Source organism: Protopterus annectens, chromosome 7.part0 (assembly GCF_019279795.1).
Source record: "Protopterus annectens isolate FY-2018-M chromosome 7.part0, PAN1.0, whole genome shotgun sequence".
Taxonomy (NCBI): domain Eukaryota; kingdom Metazoa; phylum Chordata; order Ceratodontiformes; family Protopteridae; genus Protopterus; species Protopterus annectens.
Genome location: NC_056739.1, coordinates 817,522,480 through 817,545,162, shown reverse-complemented (window position 1 = coordinate 817,545,162; position 22,683 = coordinate 817,522,480). Strand labels below are relative to the sequence as shown.

The following is a 22,683-nucleotide window of genomic DNA, read 5'->3' as shown; positions in this document are numbered from 1 at the left end:
AATACATCTCCCAAACACCCCATGGAAAAGGTCCCTTGGAAGAGGATATGTAAGAGGAGGCACATAGACTCGCCTATGGAGTCTCTCACAGAAGACACTGATTTTGATGATAAAGAAGGATCCCTCCAATCGCCACCTGATGATGTCTTGTTTGGAGACATCTTGAAATCCTCAAACAGAAGAGTGGTTTGTCTTCCCAATCTCCTTCTCCTGAGAAATCAGTGTTTCTTGAGGCTTTTGGTGTTAGCCCATCTGTGTCTTTGGTAACCCCCAATGGATGAACTTATTGACCTAGTTTCCCACTGGGCTTAGAAGGAACCAGACACTGTCAAGCCTATCCCTAAGCACATGGACAAGTTTTTACTTCCCCCTTTTGATAGACCTCACTGTAGCAAGGGAATCCTGGTTGATGCCATAGTTGTGGCAGCAGCCACTAAGAAGGAGTTAAGTGAACAAAGCTCATTTGTCCATCTACCGAACAGGGAGTTTAGAGCAATGGACAGATTTGGAAAGTGTGTGTATGACTCAACTACATTCTCTTTGAGGTCATTGAACTACCTGGCGCACTTTACTAGTTTGCAGAGAGATTTGATGAAGGAACTTTCGAACTCTGAGTCCATGTTTGCAGAGGATCTCAAGAAGGTTTCTCCATAACTTGCTACTCTTCTGTCCATTTCTATTGCATTGATGAAGCTAATCTCCCATGCAGCAGAAGATGCCTCATGAGCAGCCAGTTCAGGCATAACCATTAGGAGACATGTTTGGATGCATCATTTGTTAATGCCCCCTTTGATAGCTCTTCTTTGTTCGGGCTGTCAGTTAAAGATGCACTCACCCACAGTGAACAGGAAGGAAAGACTCTGCCATAGGAATCAAATTTTCTATCCTTCAGCATACATTCTCTAGAAACCAATTGGGTGGTAAGAAGGTATGATTCCAGAAATCTCAGAGACTTTTTCAGGAGTCGCACGGGGACACTTCCTCCAGAGGCAGAGGAGAGGGTTTCAGTGGATGAAGTCACCCCAGAGGCAGAGGGGGTCCGCAGAATCAGGTTACAGAGACCCTATCAGCACTCCTGAAGCATTGCCCAACTGTCTGCCTCTGTAGGCAGTCGGGGGTCATTTTTCCTTGCACCTAGATGCCTGAACAAGTATCACAAGAAATTCATGGGTGCTAAGAATCATATCCAGAGATTACTACATACCTTTATCCCTTCCTCCTCCTCCTGTCCAAAAAAAAGAACCTTCCTGGCGTTCCACCCAGTCAGAGGGATGATGTAGCTCAGGAAATACAAAAGCTACAAAAAGTGTCATCCAGGAGGTCCCACTTGAGAAGATAGGATTCGGAACTTACTCGCGCTTCTTTTTAGTGCCAAAGAAAACAGGGGACCCAAGACCTATTTGGGATCTAAACAATTTGAACCAATATGTAAAGAAGACAAAGTTCTGAATGGTTATAGTTCAGTCCATCCTGCCTCTTCTGTACAAAGACAACTGGATGTGCTCTCTATATCTGCAGGATGCATACTATCACATCAAAATAGACAGGTGATCCAGTCAATATGTACACGTTAAGCTGGGTGCCAGTCATTACCAATTCAGAGTTACTGCCCTTTGGTCTCACCACAGCTCCCAGGGTGTTCACCAAATGCATGGCAGTAGTGGCAGCTCACTTGAGACTCAAAGGATACCAGGTATTTCCATATCTCAATGACTGGCTTCTCACAGTCCCATCCAAGCATCAACTTCTGCAATCCAGGGATTACTTGCTTGAGATTTTCAACACCTTAGGCATTTAAGTATACCATTCCAAATCAAACCTGGTCCTTGTACAGACCCTGAAATTTATAGGGACTCTCTTGAATACTATGACTCAAGTGGCGCCTATACCAACTTACTCCCAACCCTCAACTCATCGCATCGTTGAGAAATCCAGTTTGGGCCATATTGTTTTATCCATCCCCTCCAGCAAAGCTAGTACTATAAGCTGTGGGGGTCAATGTCAGCTGCCATTCCCCTAGTTCCTGTAGCAAGATTCTTTGAGAATCCTTCAGTGGACCTTGGCGGTACACTGGTCCATACTTTACCAGCCCCTGTTCTTTCCCATAAGACTCGCTGACTGAGAGATGCTCTGATTCACTGTTGCCCCCCCCCCCCCAGTCTCTACGCTTACCCTCCTCTTCCTCTGATTACCAACTTCTTGTAGAAAGCATGCAGGCTGAAAAACTCTATCCTCATTGCCCCTTCTGACCTTGTCAGGTATGGTTCCCCTTCCTCTGGTCTCACTTGAAGTATCCTTCATGGATACTGGAACCAATTCAGGATCTCCTGTCTCATCCATCAGGAATTCAACATCTCAATCTCCATGCTCTCAAGCTAACCACATGATTTTTCCACTTCCAGTAATAATCGGACAGTCCAGGCTTGCTTCCCCAGTTTGTGACATTATCTTGGCCCCTGAGAAGGTTTCTATTTAGTAAGTCTGCAGAAGCAAATGGAAAAGATATTCTATTTGGGCCTCCGATCAGAATATCAATCCCTTTTCATCACCTACTACAGTTGTTCTTCTTTTTCTCTCTCTTTTCTTTTTTTAAGGAAGGAGGCTGGCTTTTATACTTTTAAACTTCATTTGGTAGCCATTTCCAATTTCCATGCTGGAAACAAATCCTTCTCTTGGGCCTCATCCAGATTAAGGTTAAGGTCAGGTAACATGATCCAAGGTAATCCTGTGGGCTAGGCTTGTAAAGGCTCCAGAGCCATTAGCCTAGTACACACTTGTGAACTTATGTAAAGCCTTCATGAGGGTTTTTTTTCTCCATAGACAGCACCACCACCACCACCACCTTTGGTGTCTTACTGTGGTCCTTCAGGGTTTAACCCAGAAACCCTTTGAACTAGTGGACAAATGTGGTTTTCTTGGAAAATTATCTTTTTAGTTTGTATCCCTTCAGCAAAAATTATTTCTGAGCTTCAGGCCCTATTGGCTAAGCCTCCTTACTTTATTTTTCATAAGGATAGGGTGTCCCTACAGAATCAACCCTTCCTTTCTTCCTAAAGTGGTGACAGAGACTAACATTAACCAGTCCATACAATTACCAGTTTTCTTTCCAAAATTTATAAATAAGGGTAAATACATGCTTCACCTTGATGTACACAGGCAATTATTTTTTTATCTTCACAGAACAAAACAGTTCAGGAAGTCTGATCAGCTGTTTGTATCCTTTTCCCCTAACCACTTGGGTCAGGCAGTTTCTAAGATTACTGTGCCATAATGGATTACTGATTGCATTTCGTTGATTTATTCTCAGCAAGGATTAGAATTGCCTTTACCCCCTAGAGCTCTCTGCACTAGATCTATGGCTACTTCATCTGCGTTTTTGTCGAACTTCCATTGACGATGTCTGCACTGCAGCCACCTGGTCAAAGACTCCTACTTTTGTTACACATTACAAATTAGACATAGCCTCCAGAAGCTTTGGTTTGACAGTGCTCCGGCATGTCCTTCCATAAGGACCTCCCAAGAGCTATGTAGGTGGTGAATCTGATCCATTTGTGAGGAAGAATGAAAAGGACAACATCAGATTTAGACTTTATGTACGTCCCATAATTTGGCATCTGTGTTGTCCATTTTCATTCTTTCTCACCTTTCCTCCCATCCATTCCCCGGCCTTGTCACTCCTAGAAGTATCTGTCAGATGATATGGAAACCTTTAAGTTCCTGGTTTGAGCCTCAGACGTTTTCTTGTATCTATTTCTGTCTTAAGTAGTAAAGTGGGAAATTAGGCAAACTCGATCTGAGGAGTTCGGGACAGAATAGAGCATTATGAGTATGGGAGGAGCTTGAGAATTGGATCCAAAGTCTTGTATATGTGGCCGAGTGTAATCTGAGGATTGGATCCTAGACCCTGTTGTGAGGAAGAATGAAAATGGACAAAACCAATGCCAAGTTATGGTAAGTACATAACTTCTAAATTTGTCTTATGCAGTAGTTGAAAGAAGCTTGCATCTGCTTCTTGACCATTGAGATGACTCATTTGCGAAATAGATGTCAAGAAACGTTTTGTCAGCTGTGAATAGGGGATATCATTAATAGCATCATCATCAGTGGGATAATGAGCATCTCCTAGTCTTCTAGAGCTGCTGGGACTTCCGCAGCTCATGATGCCACATTAATTTCTTATGCTTCTGACACTTGACTGTCCTGCAAAGAATGAAAGCTTTGGGCATCATGGTTCTAGTTACTCGGGAAAAAATGGCCTAGATTCCCCGGTGATATCCTCACATAAATCTTTCCATTTGTCTTCTGAAAATTTGTAGAAGAAATTGCCTTTCCCATGCAAGAGTTCCACCATCATCTAGAAGTTAGCCCTCCTTTGGATGTTTCTTCTAGGAAGTTCTGCATTTCTCATATTATGCTCTTGGAGCTTACCAGATTCCTGGCCAGCTTGATTAAGGAACTGGCTTCATAGCCATGTCTTTACCATCAGCCTTCAGAGGGGAACACTCAGGTGTTTTCCATAATTTACTGTTAAACAGATTTCAGACATCATGGACCATGAGGTGCAATTTGAACCTTAGAAGGAAGGTCAGTCCTTGAGTGTGAAGATGTCTCATCCCCATCCAGATCTCCACTGTTCTGTGGTTCCTTTTTCACGAGGAATTCCTTTCTCAGGAGTTGGGAAAGAAAACAGATTTCTATAATGCTGATGGAGATTTCAGATGATGGGCCATGGCAAAGTATTTAGATCTCTCAAAACACCATCCCCAAGTGGTTCTGCTGATTCTTCTTAATTGTATTAAGAAGTCATCATGGAGTTTCTCAGAAAACATGAAGGCCATGGCTCACTGGTTTGATAAGTTGCATCCTTCACTCATTTTGGGTTAGATCCCACCTCCTCCTCCTTTCCTCTACAGTGTTATAGCAGCTAATGGGAGACAACACCCTAACATCCTTTCCCTGGCAAACACTACCTTGATTTGTAGAACAAGGTGTTCACTTTGGCATCTTCCTTGGGCCTGCACATTGTAAACTATATGCATTTCAACAGGTACTGGAAATGTTACAGAAGAACCAGGAAGCAGTAAATGAGTTACTTCTGGGTTCTAACTGAGTTACTTCTGGGTTTCTATATAAAACCTCAACTCCTTTGGAACCTGGAATATTGTTCTGAGGTTTTCTAGCAATTCATATAGCTGATGTTTCACATGGTCAGCACTGCCACTTTGCTGTTGGTCTCTGCGCTTCACAGTGATATCCAAAAGCTACACAGTGTCCCGTTTGCCAGCAATAACATGTCTGGCAAACAGGTGGACCTTGAAAATGTAAGGCAGGAAGTTAGGAAATCTCCACCCATTAGGTTTTTAACTCCCAAAAGCCATTACCATAGTAGCAATAAAGAGCATTCTTTCAGATTCAAGAAGAGGTGTTAGGTGTGCTGGGTCATTCTGAGCACAGCAACAAAATCAGCCAGGACCATGGCACCCGCTGACCTGTCAACCTTCAGATACCAACCTACACAGAATATTTGAAATCACCCCCACCCTCACTATCATCTTTTCAGGTACACAGAGGTGGCCAGGAAGATTCCATCTCTATGTCTAAATGGTGGTCAGCAGTTTTGATCTCCTGGGGGCAGGACTGCACAGTAAAGTTCACCTTGCCTTCAGCCATCCACTCCCCTTATCCTTTTTCAGCAAAAAGAAATTATGGCCAATGTTCTTGCCCTTCTCTGCAGCTGTGTCATAGAACCAACCAGCCCTGCACTTTTTTGCAGAAAAGGTATTTATATTCCATATTCTTATTGGTTCTCAAAATGAGGTGTGGGTTCAGGCCCATTGTACATTTTAGTAATACTGAGCAAATGTTTCCAGTACAAAAATATTAAAATGATCTCTTCCCCCTGCTCTTACTGTTCTGTGTTTCCTTTTTTATGAGGAATTCCTTTTCCAGCTAAGGTTCCAGTCCTTAAGGACCTTTTTCAGGAGTTGGGAAAGAATCATAATTTCCATGATGCTTAGCTTCATATTTTTTTTTTGTGATGGATTGCTGTACCTGCACCCAGTCAGGCCATTTATTCCTTTGCTGGAGGTGAGAACCAGGTCTAGTTGTTACCGGGACAGGTTGAAAGCCATAATGCCCATCCATGTGTTCCGTCACTGGATGGGTAGCCTATTCAACCCACTCATTCATCTGGAAATAAGGTTCCAGTGTGAGGGGAAAAGGGGAGGCTAGCATGTACGTTCTTCCTCCTATCCCAGCATAACTTCTCCCCATGGTTGTCTGTGGCTTCATATTACTGCTGCTCTAGGAAGAGTTGCACGCTTCCACACATATATCGCCTCCTGCCTTACAAGTATCACTTCAGTCAGTAGAGCCTGCAGTTCGCCAGCACATCAGCTGGGGTCATTAGTGCACCAAATGTAGCCACCTCCCTCTCCTCAGCATGGACAAAACTGCTTTTGACTAGTCATTTGCATTCTCTCACCCAGGTGCTTGCAGTTACACAAACCACTAGTTGAATTCTTGTCATTTGAGATGGGTCCCAGTAAGGGCTTTATCCCTCACTATCAAAATTTCCATATTTAACATTACCCAAGATGGAGATCGAGATTTAACATGCCCTTTTCATTTTGGGTACAATTTATTAAGAATATTCAAGTATATTTGAAAAAAAAAAATCATCCATTTTCTGTCTTTCTTTATGTGACTGGGATGTCCATATGGATAGTGGCCCATTTTTAGTGGAGGTCCTTGGGAGAAAAGCTACAGAATATACACAGAGACTGTTTGAAAAAGTATTGCATCCACTTCGTAGCAGTTTTTACATGCACACATACAATAAGGGCGGTAACGGTATGTTAAATGCATTTAATTCTGTAATATATAAAATGAAGTAGCTAACAGATTGTTGAGTCTACCAAATCAAACATAACAATAATATGTTAGCAATTTCAATATTGTGCCTTCTTCAACATGTGTCATTGTTAAATAACACACGAAGAAGGCACATGTTGGTTCCTCAGCATGTGTTATCAGTAACATTGTGGTTTGGGTTAACACTTACAGTTTAGAAATGTATCACTTCATAGTGCATTAATATATGATAGCATGCACTGTAGAGATTTGTGTTATCCAAAGAGCTCATTTTAGTAAAGGGACTCTTTAAAGTACTACTGTGCTTGTATATTGGAGATATGATGGCCATCAGGGACCAGTCTAGTCAACTGAATACTTGGTTGAAGATACTGCAGTCGTATTTCCTGGAGGAAGAGATGTCCCTTTCGGATCATGCCCTGATATCAGTCAGCAGATTCTGGCATACGGATACGAAGGGTTTCTGCCATAACAATAGCTTCTGCTATGTTGTCATTAGCATTAACATCTGCCTGTCATTTGTTCTCTGTTGCGTTGGGTCATTTCATACAGGAAGGATGATAAAATGTTCAACATTAGATTGTTGTTGCAGTAGCCTGAGCTTTATGGGTTGTATCATGTACATGGAAAGCTTCAGGGCACCTTCCACATACCCTAGATGCTAGTGACTAGAGCATAGCCACAGAAAAAAGCAGTTTGTGTGTCAAAAGCTTCAGAGCTTTCTTATTATTGAAGTGAACTTCCTCTGCCGGCTTTGTGGGATTGAAGGTTGACTAGTGATCCTTCAAGGCTGGATAGATAAGTATCTTACTGGGAAGATCTTACACATTTTTTTTCTGTGTTTTTATTTTAAAATTATTTTCTGCTGGGAAAATTAATTTTTATGGATTGTCATGACTTGAAAGGGAGTTATTCTTTGAATACGCTTGAGTGATCAGGGTGAAATAATGTTCAACAAACACACTGCCTTACTAGCATGCGAGTAGTAGTGTTCTGCTGTCCTCCTCTGGCAGTGTTTCAAAGCTACTTGCCTGTCTGTGGGTGTGATGGACCAATCAATGGCAGTACAGGGACTGCCTTCCAGACCCTCAGACAGGACCCTTTCAGTTTTCTCATGCCATAATAAGAGAAGGATCCCTTAGTAGACTGCTCCTTACTGTGCGTCTCTTCAGCTGCTGAGCTCAGATAAACCCATTTTGGGTTTTATTTCCTTCCTTTACTTTTTCAACCAACAATTAGTCTGCTGCTGTGCCTGTTTTACTGATTGGAAATTTTGTTTTTTTTTAAACCTGCACAATGTAAGGCTTGTACTGTTTATTATAAGCTAAATGTTGGTTTCTGTGGATTTTTATTGCTTCAAATGTGTGTCTTCAGGCCATTTGTGAATGTTTAACTGAGTTTCTATACGAAAGCCATTTAACTGTCTGTTGATTAAAAACTTCATTTGAAAGTTTTTATAGGAAAACATGTTGGTTTTGCATTTTTTTTTCTCTTTCTGGTTATAGTTATTTTAGTTTAATTGTGATTTTGGCATCATTTTGTATGTTAAACATTTCTGACTATTTTTTCATACGTTTGTGCTGTATTGTTTAATAGTGTTTTATGCTGTTTATAGTCATTTGGCGAGGAATCTAGTCTTTATTTCTATACAAAAATTGGTGGGCTTTTGTGCATGTATCTTGTGCTTGGATCTGTGTTACTGAAACTAATGTCATTTTAGTACAGTTTTCAGAATAGCAAGTACCCCTGCAGAAATAATCCTCAGTTTGCTATTTAGAGGAAGAATAGTAGAATTTGTTTGTGCTTAGTGGATGGCCATGCAGCCATTGTTTGATATTGATATGGCTAGTTTTTATTCCCTGACTTGATGGATTCTGATATGGTTCCCCGCCACCACAACCACCATCATCTACCCCTTCTTCACCTAAAAAAAACTAAAACTAAAGTTTACAGCTTGTGACTTGGCAGTAACCATGGGCAGACTATCAGACCGTTCACCTTCTTTTACATCCAAGTTTCCTGGTGTGGTGGAAGTACCACAACTGTGCGTGACACAAAGGTCAGATAGGTCCTTCGGGGTTATACTTGTGGCTGGTTCAGGCACAGAACAACCAAACTGTTTAGGTGCAAGGGAAGCCAAGGATACAGAATCTCTTGCCACTGTGGATAACCCTTGCAATTTTCCCACTAGTTTAGTGCATACAAAAAAGGGACAGAAGACTTAAGTTACATGACACCAGTCTGTGACTGTGTTTTCACCTGAGCTGGTAGCCATGATTAGAGCCATTATTTAGGTTGTTGATTAAGGGGTGCAGACTCTGGTTATAAGTAATGCTGGTGCTGCCTCATTCAGCCACTCAAGGATCCTGATTTTGAAGGATATCTGGAGTCTGAGGTTTTGTAAGTGTCAAAGTCTACCAGTCAGTTTCCTTTGAAGAGGAATAGGTTCAGAAATTGAAACAGATATTTTCTTTTTGCCAAATGCTGGAAAGATTTAGGGATGTATTTAGCTGGGCACAATCATAAGTCTACCTCTGAGATCAGCAGGGTATATAAACTTTTGGAGGATGAGGCCCCGGACATGGCGACCTTCCCCCCTGTTGATCCCAGCATTAGAGTTTTTAAGAGAGCTTGCAGTTTTCTCCTAAATGAATTTCTGCCTAAAAAGTGTTTAAGAAATTCAGTGTGTGCTCGGCCATGCCAGATCTAAGCCCCCTTGTCTGTAGATGCTGTTTCTGTATCCCCAGCAACCTTTGGCAATAAAAAGACCATGTCTTCATCAAATTTAGTCCTTCAAGATAAACTAGGCAATTGGCTAGAATCTCCTGTGTAGTCCAGCTTGATAGCTTTTAAAGTATTTAACTATTTGTACTTTATGTGGAAGTTTGTGTTGAGGTGCATGCATAGTTTAGACTAGTTCTCTGTATCATTACCTACTGAGCAGAAAGACTATGTGAAGGAGATTGTTTCCACTGTTTATGAAGTGTCTAAACATGCTTTAAACCATGCCTTGGGTGGGGGTCTGAAACTGTGTCTAGAAATACAGGGATGTCAGTTGTGGTAAGGAGGTGTGCTTGGCTGCACATCCAAACTTTACCTGATGAGTTAAAAAATGAGATTTCATGAATGCCCCACTTGATTCTGATTTTGTGTTTGGTACAACTGCAAATTATATCCTAAAACACTGGGATAACAGAGTTAGTGATATAAGGGTTGTCTGAAATGTTCCATAATCCCAAGATTCCCCCAGGATGATTTTTGGTGTTCTACCAAACAAAACCCAAGGCACAAATAGGAAGTGGCAGGAAAAGAACTCTGCCAAACCTAACAGTACGGGTTCTTTTCCCAGAAAAGGATGACTTCACTTCCAACCTGTGACTGTGCAGAGGCTAGGGTCCTGTCATTCTCAACTTCCCCTCCAGGTGCCCTGTCTCAAAAGTTAGCTCTCAGCAAGACACCCATTAATGGTTTCCAGCAGATGGGTGCTCAACATCACTGGCAGAGGTTACAAGTGGCAGTGGAAGGAACAACCTCCTGTGTTCAGGGGGTTACTCCTCACCTGCCGAACCAGACTTTGTTATTCTCTCCTATTCTCTGGCAAATGCTTGACTCCGGGGTCATAGAATCAGTCATTCCTTAAAGAGAATAAAAGGTTTCTACTTTAGAATTTTTCTGGTCCCCAGAAAAGAGTTGTTGTGGTGACTGGTGTTGGAACTATCCTTTCTGAATACTTTCATCAACTTCCCCAGGTTCAAGATGCTCACCCTGCAGACAGTTGTTCCTCTTCTTTCTGACCACCGCTTCATGGTGACCCTGGACTTGAAAGATGTGTATCATCATATCCCCATTGCTCATCGCTTCAGGAGATACCTGAGATTTTGTTGTATCTGTTTCACAGCATCAGTTCTCTGCATTGCCCTTTGGGCTGTCCACTGCACCTTGAATGTCTGTCAGATACCTTACTGTGGTAGTGACCCAACTGTTGGACTCTTAGCATTCACATTTTCCTTACTAGCATGATGTGCTGATCTCTGCGGAGTCTGCATCCAGATGTTTCCAATCAGTAGAGAAGGTCTTGACTTTAATCTTCCAGCAAGGGTTCAAGTTGTACTTTCGGAAGTGGTGCGTGACACCCTCACAAAGACTTATTTTGCTGTGGGTGCTTAATCAACACCAACAAAAGAGTGGCCTTTCTTCCCAAACACAAGGTCCTGTCCTACTAGATGATGTTTCAGGAATTCTCCAGGTGGAACTTCGTTTTGGCAAGGGATTACCTAAAAATGTTGTTATTGATGGCATCCATGATTTTCATGATATGACTGGTTCATCCCCTCATGAGGAAAGTTCAATGGTATGTACAATATGTACAAGATTATTGGACCCAGCACCTACATTCCCTGTTGCCTCTGCTGGCCTTCATCAGGCAAAATTTACAGTGGTGAAGAGCACAGTTGACTATCAATCTGGACTTCCCTTCTTCCCACCTGATCTGGTGAATTTTTCAAGACAGATTTGTCTGAATTTGCTTGGGGAGATGTGCCAATGGGATTGCAAGTGCAGGCCACTTGGAGGCCCAAGTATGCATAGAAATACATCAGTACCAAAGTTGATGGTGATACACGCCTTGAAAGTCCTTCACTGCCTATGGAGTCTAGGTCTTCATCTTGTGGTTACAGACAACACCACATTGATGTGGTACCTCAACAAACAAGGAAGTACAAGGTCATAACCTCCAAGCCAGTTGGCAGTGATGGCCTGTGAGCTGCTTTACAGCATCCTCTAACTGTCCAGGCATCATACACTCTATCAGAGCAAAATGTTGTGACAGACTAAGCAGGTCTTGAGCAGACTCACACGAGTGGTAGCTCAAGGCAGTGGTGTTTTATGGTCTAGTCCAGATGTGGGGAATGTCTCAAGTAGATCTCTTTGCCTCCTTTCAAACTGGACAGCTGGAGAAATTCTGTCCCAAACATATTTGAAGCCGTGCCACATACTTCCTCACACTCTGGATTTGCTCACACAGTCTCAACGGTATCTAGTGCACCCCATTTTGGAGCAACTACAACTGACAGCCTGGATGATTCAGTCTTGACTCCATTTAGGTACTTGTTTCATGAGGATGTGCACCAGATGTTAAAGGAGACCAGAAAACCTGCTACTAGAAAATCTCATGTTTACAAATGGATGACATTTTCTGAGAGGTATCTAAATGGGAACAGAGGATCCCTTGAGGTTAACATTCCTCTGGTATTGAAATATTTGCGCAAGCTACTCCAGAATGGCTTATCGTGTATGTCCGTTAAAGTGCATTTAGTGACCATTTCTGCTTGTCTTCAGTATATACTCCTCTTTCTCTTTTGGTAGAACAGTTCATGAAGGGAGTATTGCATGTGAGAACCCCTCACAAATGGATTCCTCCTTTTTAGGACCTTAACTGTCTCCTTGAAATTGACCTTACCACTTTTTGAGCCTGCTAGTCAGACTGATCTGAAACTCTTAACATGGGAAACTGGTTTGCTTATTGTCCTGACATCTGTAAGTTGAGTTTCTGAGCTGCAAGCTCTTATGGTGGGACAACCTTGCCTGCATTTCCACAGGGATAGCATTATGTTGTGCACTAATCCTGCTTTCATACCTAAAGTGGTCTTGGGGTTAACTCTCAGTCTACTAATCTCCATGTGTTCTTCCCAGAACCTAAGAACAAGGGAGAAGAGGATACTTCATTCCTTGGATGTGCAACTGTAGGTCAGTTACTACCTTGACAGAATGAAGCCCTTCAGGATGGCCAAAAGGCTTATTTCCTACACAGGTGGAAAGAAGATTCAACTTGTCTCTAACAAACCATTGCACGTTGCTTGTCCTGTGATGATATTTTTTTGTTATACCCGCCATGGCAAGGCAAATCCACACAATGTAAAGGAGCATTCCACCAGGGCTTTTTCCTCTTCAGTGGAGTATTGGAAAGGAGGGGACTCCAGAAGTATTCTGGAGGTAGTTATTTGGTTCTCTGTCCGTACCTTTACAAAGCACTACAAGCTAGGTGCCTTTTCTAGAGCCAGAGCAGGATTCACTAGGGCCTTTCCCTGGGGACTGCTGGACAGTTGTACTTCCTCCTCTCAGGTTGGATAAGCTTTGGGAATCTACTCATATGCCAATAAGGCAGTGTGTTTGTTGAACATAGTACAGTTGCATAAGCCCTACTTACCTGTAACAGTAGATGGTCATAGAGCACATTGCCTTATTGGCAGTAGCCCCCCCCAGCCACCTTCTCCTTTTTTGGATGTACATAGTTTTGTGTTCAGGTTGCCTTTGAACACTACTCCATGATTTTATTTTTAGCGAGTGTGTCTGTCTGTGTGTGTGTGTGTCTGTGTGTGTGTGTGTGTGTGTGTGTGTGTGTGTGTGTCTCTGTGTGTGTGTGTCTGTGTGTGTGTGTGTGTCTGTGTGTGTGTCTCTGTGTGTCTGTGTGTGTGTGTCTCTGTGTGTGTCTGTCTGTGTGTGTCTGTCTGTGTGTGTCTGTCTGTGTGTGTCTGTCTGTCTGTGTGTGTCTGTCTGTGTGTGTCTGTCTGTCTGTGTGTGTCTGTGTTTTTGTGTGTGTGTCTGTTTTTTGGTATTGGAACAGGAAGTGTTCTCAAAGCTTGCTTTTCCAGCTTCACCCTTGAAAACTGAAAGCCAGCTGTCTGTAAGGTAGTCCCTGTACTACCAGGTCATTGGCCCATCACACCCACAAACAGGCAGTGGGAGAGACTCTGAGCTTTAATAGACTGCCAAAGGGGGTTAGCAGGACACTACTGCAGGAGCGCCAGTTAAAACAATGTGTTTTGTGAACATCTACTCTTACAGGTAAGTTATGCAACTGTACTTTTTAATAATTTTTCTACATTTCCCTTTGATGTGGTGAGTTAGGGACAAGGTGTTGTGCATTATGGGAGACTGTCATGTAATTTTATACCTCAAAAACATTATTTTTCTGTCAGGAGATATACCAACTCTGTCTCTTCAGTCCTTCCTCCATCTATAAGAAGAAGCAATTTGCTAGGGAGTCTTTGGGTATCAGGCAATTTCCTTCACTGTCTCTGCCACCGATGGGTAACTGTTGTGGCTGGAGTTAGTTCCTCAAACCTTTCATTGATGTCTCTTGGTCCTTCTAGTGTAGCTATTCGGAAGGCCACCAAGAATCGGGAGTTAGACACACCCTCTCTGGGCAAAGGAGAGCCATGCTTTTTGGTCTTGTGGGAATAAGCCTGTGAAAGGTATACCAGAGAGCTGGCCTAGGATGCTTGATCTCCAGTATAGTGATGATGCCAACAGTCAGAAAACAAAACAGTTATAGTTTAAAAAAAAAAAAAATAAATAATAATTTTTTTTCTGCTATAATTATTGCTGCCACTCAATTGTATACTAATGTAATTATTTTTTATATCCACTTTTTTGATGGACTATGCAGTTATTTTTTAAATTTTATATTTTTATATTTCTACTGTTCTTGTGGACTATTTTGTATATATTTTTTTTCATTGTAATGTCTCGGAGCTTTTCTCCTCGGGCCTCTACTGAAAATGGACATATATCCAGTTAGACTAGCCCGGTCAACAAATGTTAAATAAATAAGTAAATAAATATAAATAAATAAAAGTCACTACTTTTGTTTCTATTATTATGGATAGTGAAGACATGCTGGGATTTGCTAAGGAATAATTGATTTATGCCTTTCGGGTTTCAAATCCTGTTTTTTCATTTTGAATCGAAAAAGAAAAAAGATTTTCATCTCATTCTGACACGGATTCTCATTTAGAAGAACAGGGAATGGATGGAGAATTTATTTCTTCACTGATGTTTTCCACTAGGAGAATATTCTGATTCTGAGGAAAGTATTACTTCATAATTACTGCCAGAAGGAGTTATATTTTTCTGAGAGCTGATCTAAGATGAAGCAAGTATTTAATTGGGACCAAAATGCAATCCCCTTTTCCCAGTAGAAGTATTATGATCTTTTGCAGTCAGACATTCCACAGACTGCAGCTGTCCCTCCTGTTTTAGCAGCCTTAGAGTGTGTTTTCTTAACAGCTTGCAGCATTCCTAACAGTCAACCTTCAGCTCCTAAAAAGTTTGATTGTTACACGAAGTACCACCAGCACACAAATGCCTGTATTCTAATTCTGAAGTATATCCTGTAGTTATTTCCTTGTGTAAAATGTATATTGCTCATAGGTAGGTAGTAGGCTATTGGCCCTAGGGCCTATACAAGCCTAGCCAAAAAGGTACCCTGGCTTTTGCCACCCAAGAAGTTATTTTCCTGTGCCCCTGTCAAGCAGAACCACAGAAGTAATCCATGGGGTGAATTTCCTATTACCCATCCAATCATCAAGATTTTTCTTGAAGAGTGCTAATGAGGAGCTCTGTTTGACATAGGTAGTCTGTTCCAGAGTATGGGAAGTCTCTGGGACAGCAATCTATTCCTACAGCATGTTCTGTTTATTGTGGTGACAAGGTTTAGGTCCCTAGAGTGTGTAGCTCAGAGGGATTGGGATTTCTTTAAGTGGAGCATGTCCAACAGCTCTGGGTTTCACATAGCTTTGTATGTAAGGCAGAGATCGCCTCTGAGTAGGCAGTATGTGAAGGAGTAAAGCTGGGGTTTTTTGAGTCGGTCTGTGTAAGGCATCTGTTTGAGGCTGGTAATCCTCTTTGTGAGGTATTTTTGCAGCCTTTCCAGTTGTTGATGTCTTTTGAGGTACATACCAAAAGTGGCATTGTACTCTAAAATGGGTCTAATGAGTGAGAAGTAGAGGGAACAGTGACCTCTTTTTTCTAGATGAGAAACCTTTTGTGATGAGGTGTGCCACGTAGAAGGATTTCCTGACCACTGTGGCGATGTGATTATCAAAGGAGAGACTACTGTCCACCTGTGTCCCAAGGTCTCTTATCACATTTTCTGTGTTAAGTAGACTACCGCCTGTGTGGTAGTTCATGGGTACAGAGTTTTTACCAAAGGGGATGACAATGCACTTTTTGGCATTGAGCTTGAGACCATGGCTTTGAAACCAGGCATCTGTCAGTGAGGCCCTTTTGTAGGATGTCCACATCGTTAGGAGTTTCGATTATGGCTCCTAGTTTGCAGTCATCTGAAAATTTAGTTAGCCAAAGACCTTCTGTGGTAGCCTGTACTTCAGAGAAGTAGATTCCAAACAGGAGAGGACCCAGCACTGAACCCTGTGGTACTCCACTTGTCACTGGTCTGAAGTCTGATTTGGAGTCTGCTACTTTCACAGTGTGGGTTCTGTCAGTAAGCCAGTTGGCAACCCATCTTGTGACATAGGGATTTATACTTAGTTTAGTGAGTTTATCTATAATTCCAGAGTGGGGGATGGTGTTGAACACCTTGGCGATATCTAGATAGGCTGTGTGAACCACCTTACCCTCATCTATGGCTTTGGTGACTGCTTCAAAAAAGTCTATCAGGTTTAGGAAACATGATCTGCCTTTTACAAACCTGAACTGTGTGGGTTACAGAGTTTGGAGATGTCCAGTGTCTTTGTTTATGAGTTCCATGATGATACATTCCATGGCCTTGCAGACGAGGTTCGTCGGGCTAATGGGGCGGTAGTTCCCGGGGTCTGTTGTGGCCTCCCCTTAGTGGAGTGGCATAACCGTCGCGGTGCACCATTCAATGGGCACAAAGCCTGAGGTGAGGCTATGATTGAACATGGTACTTAAGTGAGATGCCAGTTCATGCTGTAGTTCGTGTAGAAGACAGCCTGGTATGTTGTCAGGTCCCATGGATGCTGTGCTCTTGGCTTTGGAGAGTGAGGTTTTTACCTGTGCAGCCGTGATTACAGGAACTTTGCATTCTTCCGGTATAAAGATCGGCCCTTTAGGGGGTGAGAGGGGGGTAAAGTTAGCACTGAACCTATCTGCCAGGATGTTGGCAATATCAGTTGGTTCTGTATATTTAGTGTCATTGTGCTGTAACTCAGAGCAAATCTGAGTGTTTCCATTGAGATTCTTGACATAGCTATAGAATGCTTTGTGGTTGTGTTTAGAATCAGTGGCAATTTTGTTTTCATAACTAGCTTTGGAGAATTTTATGAGGGATCTCAGCTTCTTACTGAGGCTAACCAGGGAGTTCCTCCAATCGTGGAATTTTACTCTCTTTTGCAACCGTTTCTTTCTTCTGTTGTAGAGTTTTTGTGGCAGAAGACCACTAGATTGGCTTTCCTTTTTTTTGGAGGATAGCATGTTGGTTCTGTTAGGGATAGCACGATCCATGCACTCGTGTAAGTGCTTATAAAGTACATTTGTGTAGGATTCAGCAGTCGTACCTGTGTTGTCCATCTGCATGGGTGTTGTGAAGTTTGCCACTTCAGTCTTAAGAAGCGTGAAGTTGGCTTTGGAGAAATTTTTTACAGTTGTTTTCCTAATCGGGGTGGGAGCAGGATGTGGATGTCTAGGGTGATTAGCTTGTGGTTGGATCTGACCAACGAAGAGCTGACCTCTGACCGGTCACCCATGTTGGTGATTACCAGGTCTGGTGGGGGTGTGGATAAGTTGATCCAAGGCGTTGGAATTGATGATTTCCAGAAAACGTTGAGCAAAAGAGTTGGTACACGAGTAGTTTTCCCAGTTAATGGTGGGGTAGTGGAACTCACCCATTGTTAGACTGTTTGGTTGTACCTTAATATTTTCCAGTGTATCAAGAAAAGAGGAGTGGGAATCCTGGAGCATGGTGGGGGGGTCTGTAAAAGCTACAATCTAGATTGCAGTTTTGCCCAGAGTTAGTTGAACTTGGATATTCTCGGATGCATTATGCTGAGCAACTAGCTTGGAGGTGTGGATATCCTTAATGAATATGGACACGCCTTCACCTTTAGTGTTTCAGTCTGGGTTTGGTGGCCGAAAGGTGTGGTATGAATTATAGCCTGGTAATGCAGGGGTGCTCTTTGGAGCTTTGAACCAGGTCTCTGTCACTGCACAGATGTCGATGTTTTCCATTTTAAGGAGTGCCTCGAGTGAGTGCATTTTGAGGTTTAGACTTCTAGCATTGAGTAGCATTACCCTCAGATTTTGCTTGCTTGTACCTGTTACGGTGGTGAATTTGTCAATTGAAACTTTGCCTGTATCTGGAATCCCAAGTGTGACAGGTGCAGGCCATCTCTGGCAAAGCAGCGTGGTCTGTCAATCATGTCATCCCAGGCAGACAGATACTGGATTCCCTTAGAATGACACCAGAAGCTTAGCAAATTGTTAAAGTCAGTCATTTTGTCCTAGTACTGTGGTATCATTCTGGGTGATGGCAGGATGCTACTCAGGGCTAGGGTCATACCTACCTGGGCTACAAGATCAGAGAGCTCCTCCATGTCTCTTTTCATGTAGTCCAGGGAGGTCCATCTCAGGTCATTCACACCAACATGGACACTGATAGAGTCATATTTGTACTTGTTGTGGAGCGACCTGAGTGCATGCGTTATGTGGCAGATCCTGGCACCCGACAGGCAGCTGACAGTAACTTTCTCCTTGTTTAGCCTGGTGAGTGGAACATCAGTGTGCCTGACTATAGAGTCACCTATGACTGGAGTGTTGGGTACGTTATGCCTTATGGGCTGTAGTTGAGTGGCACACTGAGTATGTGGGCTGTGTGTCATTTGGGTTGTGTTGGGGGCTGGAGGTTGCTTGCATTTCTGCTTTGGAAGTCTCTGTTGTTTGGGCAGATTTTTACTGAGAGCCTCTGCGAATGTAGGTGTGCGTTTCGTGTTTCTATGTGTCTGTTTTGGTGGTGTAGGTTTTGAGGGACTATGTGATGAGTGTGGTGCAAGTGTTTACCTTCTCCTCTTGACTGTCTAGCACAATCTTGGGTGGAGAGAGCTTTGCTTCCAGTTTGGCTATATAAGTGCATCTCTCACATGTCGTAGTGTTGGGTGGTAGGAGGAGAGGGTTGTCTGTGTACATGAGGCAATTGCTGCAACAGATTTGTTAATGCTATCCCATTCCCGCTTACAAGGATGTGGAAGCTTTTAGTAGATTTGGGAAGAAGGTTTGTTCTGCCAGACCCTTGTGTTAAAATTTTGTACTATTTTCCATTGAGAGTTATGAAAAATGTATCTGCTAACCAGAATTCTTTGAATTCCTTTACTGTGTCTGCATCTCATGTAATCAAACGCACTAAATTGTCTTACAATTCTGCTACTGCTGTCTCCAGAACTGCTCCTATGGGGTCAGTTTTGAGAAGATGTGGTCGATTGCTTCCTCAAAACCTACGAGAAGATAATAAAACTGGGATTTTAAATTCTCACAGAAAAGGATGTGGTGTGTATCCCTTCTGCTGCTCTGGTACTTAAGAGATTTGATGAAAGAGGAAAGTTTTTGAAGGTTGACCACATACCTCTTAACGTCTTGGAGCAAGAAATCTGGCCATAAATAAAAGTGGGACAAAGGTCTAGAAATAGGGACAATGTTTAAATACTGCTGTTACAAACAGAAATTGATAGAGTAACAACAGGTTTTGCATTAGCATGATTTTTCTGAAGCATATGAAGTCTGATAAATGTCTGTCAGTATTTTGTAACTTTAATCTTTTATGACTTACCACTAATTTGTTAGAAAACCACAATTTTATGAAAAATGAACCAAAAATATGAGGTCAAAATCTGGACATTCTGTGAAAATCTGTACAGTTGAGATGTATGGGTGACCATAATTTCCAGTCCTGCTTTTTCTAAGTTTAGTAAAAAAACGGTCTAACGCCTTTACCTTTTTTCATAGAGCAGTTTAAGCAGCAAGATGCTAATAAACAGCAGAGCAAGAAGGTCCAAAAAGGAAAGGAAAAGCTTACCAGAGCCCAGGGCAGTCCAAAAGTTAAGAATGACTACTTGTCTCTTTAGCACACCCCCCTCCCCCTGACAATCTTTCCTGTAATCCAGATCTGTACCTTCCCCATTGGTGTCAGATTAAATCAGACACGTGAGTTCTGAAAGTCATGCCAAAGGAAGCAGATGGCAATGGGAGTCCCTCCCTCCTTTTTTAAGGGATATCTCCTCATCCTGTAAACCAAACATCCCAGTTTCTTCCAGTTTTGGAACGTATGTCATCTCGGGATCATAGAACTATTGTTGTCATGTCAGATGGGCAGAGGTTACTATTCGACGATTTTTTAGATGCCACAGAAAGATGGGACTTAGGAGACCAGTCCTAGGCCTTCTGTTTCTTAACCTTTGGCAAGATCTTAAAGTTCAAAATATTATTCCTTCAAACCCTGTTACATCTCATTTCTTTTCACAGTTTCATGATAACTTTTGACTTAAAAGATGCTTACCATCACATTTCTACTGCAAAAGATTTCAGACATTTCTAAAGATTTTCTGCATCTTGCTTTACCAGTTTGTCGTCTTATTCTTCGATCTGTCTGCTTCATCAAGGGTATTTACAAGGCGTCTGGCTCCAGTAATTGCTTAATTCAGACTTCAAGGCATTCATATCCTTCCATACGTGGATGATTGCCTTGTATGTTCAGACTTATTTTCCTCATTGTCACAATTTTTTTGACTTGTGTCAGGAAACTGTTACTCATTCCGGGATTTTAAGTGACCTTACAAAAATATTCTTTCATTCCTTTATCCATGTTAGTTTTTCTGGTATCTTTCTAGGATATTTCTCTAGGAAGAATTTTTATTTCTTTCACAGAGCAAAGTAGAACTGTTCAAACAAATCTTTTCTCAGTTTTTCCGACTTGACCTCCGGCATCTGCAAAAGAATTTCTTAAGATTGTGGGTTTCATGGCTTTTATGATCATCATGATTCCTTTATCCAGACTACTCTTGAGAAAAATTCAGTGGTACCTTGGATCAGTCTGCTCTCAGCATCAACACCCTTTATCCTTTCAGATTCTAGTACTGGAGTTTGTGAGAAGGGAGGTTTTTGTGGTTGGTAGAGCAGATCCAGTGTTGTCTGTTTTCGTCCGACTCAACGTATCAGATCCAACCTCGGCACTGAATTTGAAGCTTCCACAGTTTCAGGGCTCTGACTCCTCCCCCGCCCATAATTCCTTGAACTCCAGTCAAATACCCCAGATCTCATTTGCTACCTGAAGACTTCAGACATGTGCTCAAGGGCTCCAGTGTACTTTTGCTTTACAAAAGTTTCAAATATTTCAAATCCTATTTACTCCTTGTCTACAGGGAGACTTGTTTCTCTCAAGTCTAGTACATACAAGTTATTATTTTTTCTTAGACAAAGGCTTAAAATAGTGTTTGATGGTGCTTACTGGTGTTTAGAATAAATAAGGATTTTGTAAAAACTGTTTGTCTTAGTATTTGATAGTATGTTCATGTGTTTTTCTACAGTTCAGATTGTTGTCAACATGACTGAGTCTCAATCAGTCAAAAAAATGCTCTGAGTGTGGGCAGAAATTGCCCCTTCAGGATATTCACAGATTATGTATGTATTGCCTGGGCCCTGCCCATTTGGTCACAGAATGTTCTACGTGTGCCTCTTTCGGTATTGGAACCTTTCAAGCTCGTCGTGACAACTTGGTGGTAAGGGGTCTCCTGTCTCAACAAACAGAGACCACGACTTCTGGGCCTTCCTCTTCAGTCTCCCCTGTTAAGAAACAAGACAGGGCTAGGTCTTCTGAAAAGGTCTCAGACAAAGACAATGAGAAGGAGAAAGAAAAAAGTAAGCATAAAGACAAAGAAGAGGACAAATCTCCTTCTCCAAGCAAACGTTCCTCAGATCCATCCATACCATTTGCAACTTTACCTAAACTGGCTAGGAGATCGGAACAGACAGCATCTCTGTCCTGTCCACCCTCCCTTCAGCCCTGGTTTTTATTGTCACCAGTGAGCCCCAGGTTACACTCTATTAATTTTGCAAGAGAAGAGATATTCCAGGACTTCCTCAATGTCTTCTTTTACCTGATCATCTCAGAGCTTGACAGAGTTCAACATCAGTAGGATGATGAGAAAGTTTTTGAGGATGCAGATCAAGCTTGGGGTTTTGCTGGTACTGTCCGCGAGGAATGTACTGACCACTACCTATCTTGCCCCTACACTTCCTTCACCTATTGATGTCCATCCTTCGGCTCCAACAGTTCTGTATCTTACTCATCCTGAAGTGCTTCTTTTGGCGCCACCTGTTGCTTCAGCTTCACCAAGCTTCCCCTATCCCTCTCAACTTCAATGCCTTGGATCCCAAAGGGATGGGGTGCCATAGCATCAGTGCTGATCTTCGGGGGGAGGGTACAACCCAAAGATTCTCGGAACTGTCTCTTCCATTGAGTGTTTTGGGACTAGATAGCTCAGGTCTGAGATCAGTTTCTGGGCCAAGTTCTCTCTTTTTTCTACTTTGAATCCATAGAGATCCTTGGTTCCGGTGGCAGCTTAAGCCGTTTAGGTTATTGAAAGGATTTTGGGTTTACCCAAAAAGAGGATGCTTACTTGGAGTTCGGTTCCACCCAAGCCTCAAATAGATCCTGCAACTTCGTCATCTTCTCATCTTGCAGACAGAGGCAGTTGGTACTACAGGCTTCTGAAACAACTTGCTATGTCTACTCCCTGTCTGATTCTGAACCATCTGTACCCCCAACAAAATAAGTTCACAAGAAACAGACATGCAAATGAAAGCAGGTAGACTCCTTGCTAGAATACTTCACAGAGGATGTAAGTTTGGATGAAACAAGGGTTCACCCAGGACTCCCTCGGAAGATGTCACCTTTGGTGAAATTCTTGGACTCGTGAAACAGGAGGATGGTCTGTTGAACATCTCTCTCCAGATGAATCTTTGTTTCTGCAAGCCTTTCGTTCTGGTTCAGTATCATCCAGG

General features: G+C 42.3%; 1 protein-coding gene across 2 annotated transcripts in view; it reads left to right on the top strand.

Moving 5' to 3' along the window:
- The window catches only part of LRCH4 (leucine rich repeats and calponin homology domain containing 4), a 1,419,989-nt gene that overhangs the window by 1,175,453 nt on the left and 221,853 nt on the right, over positions 1–22,683 (top strand). The window lies entirely within an intron of this gene.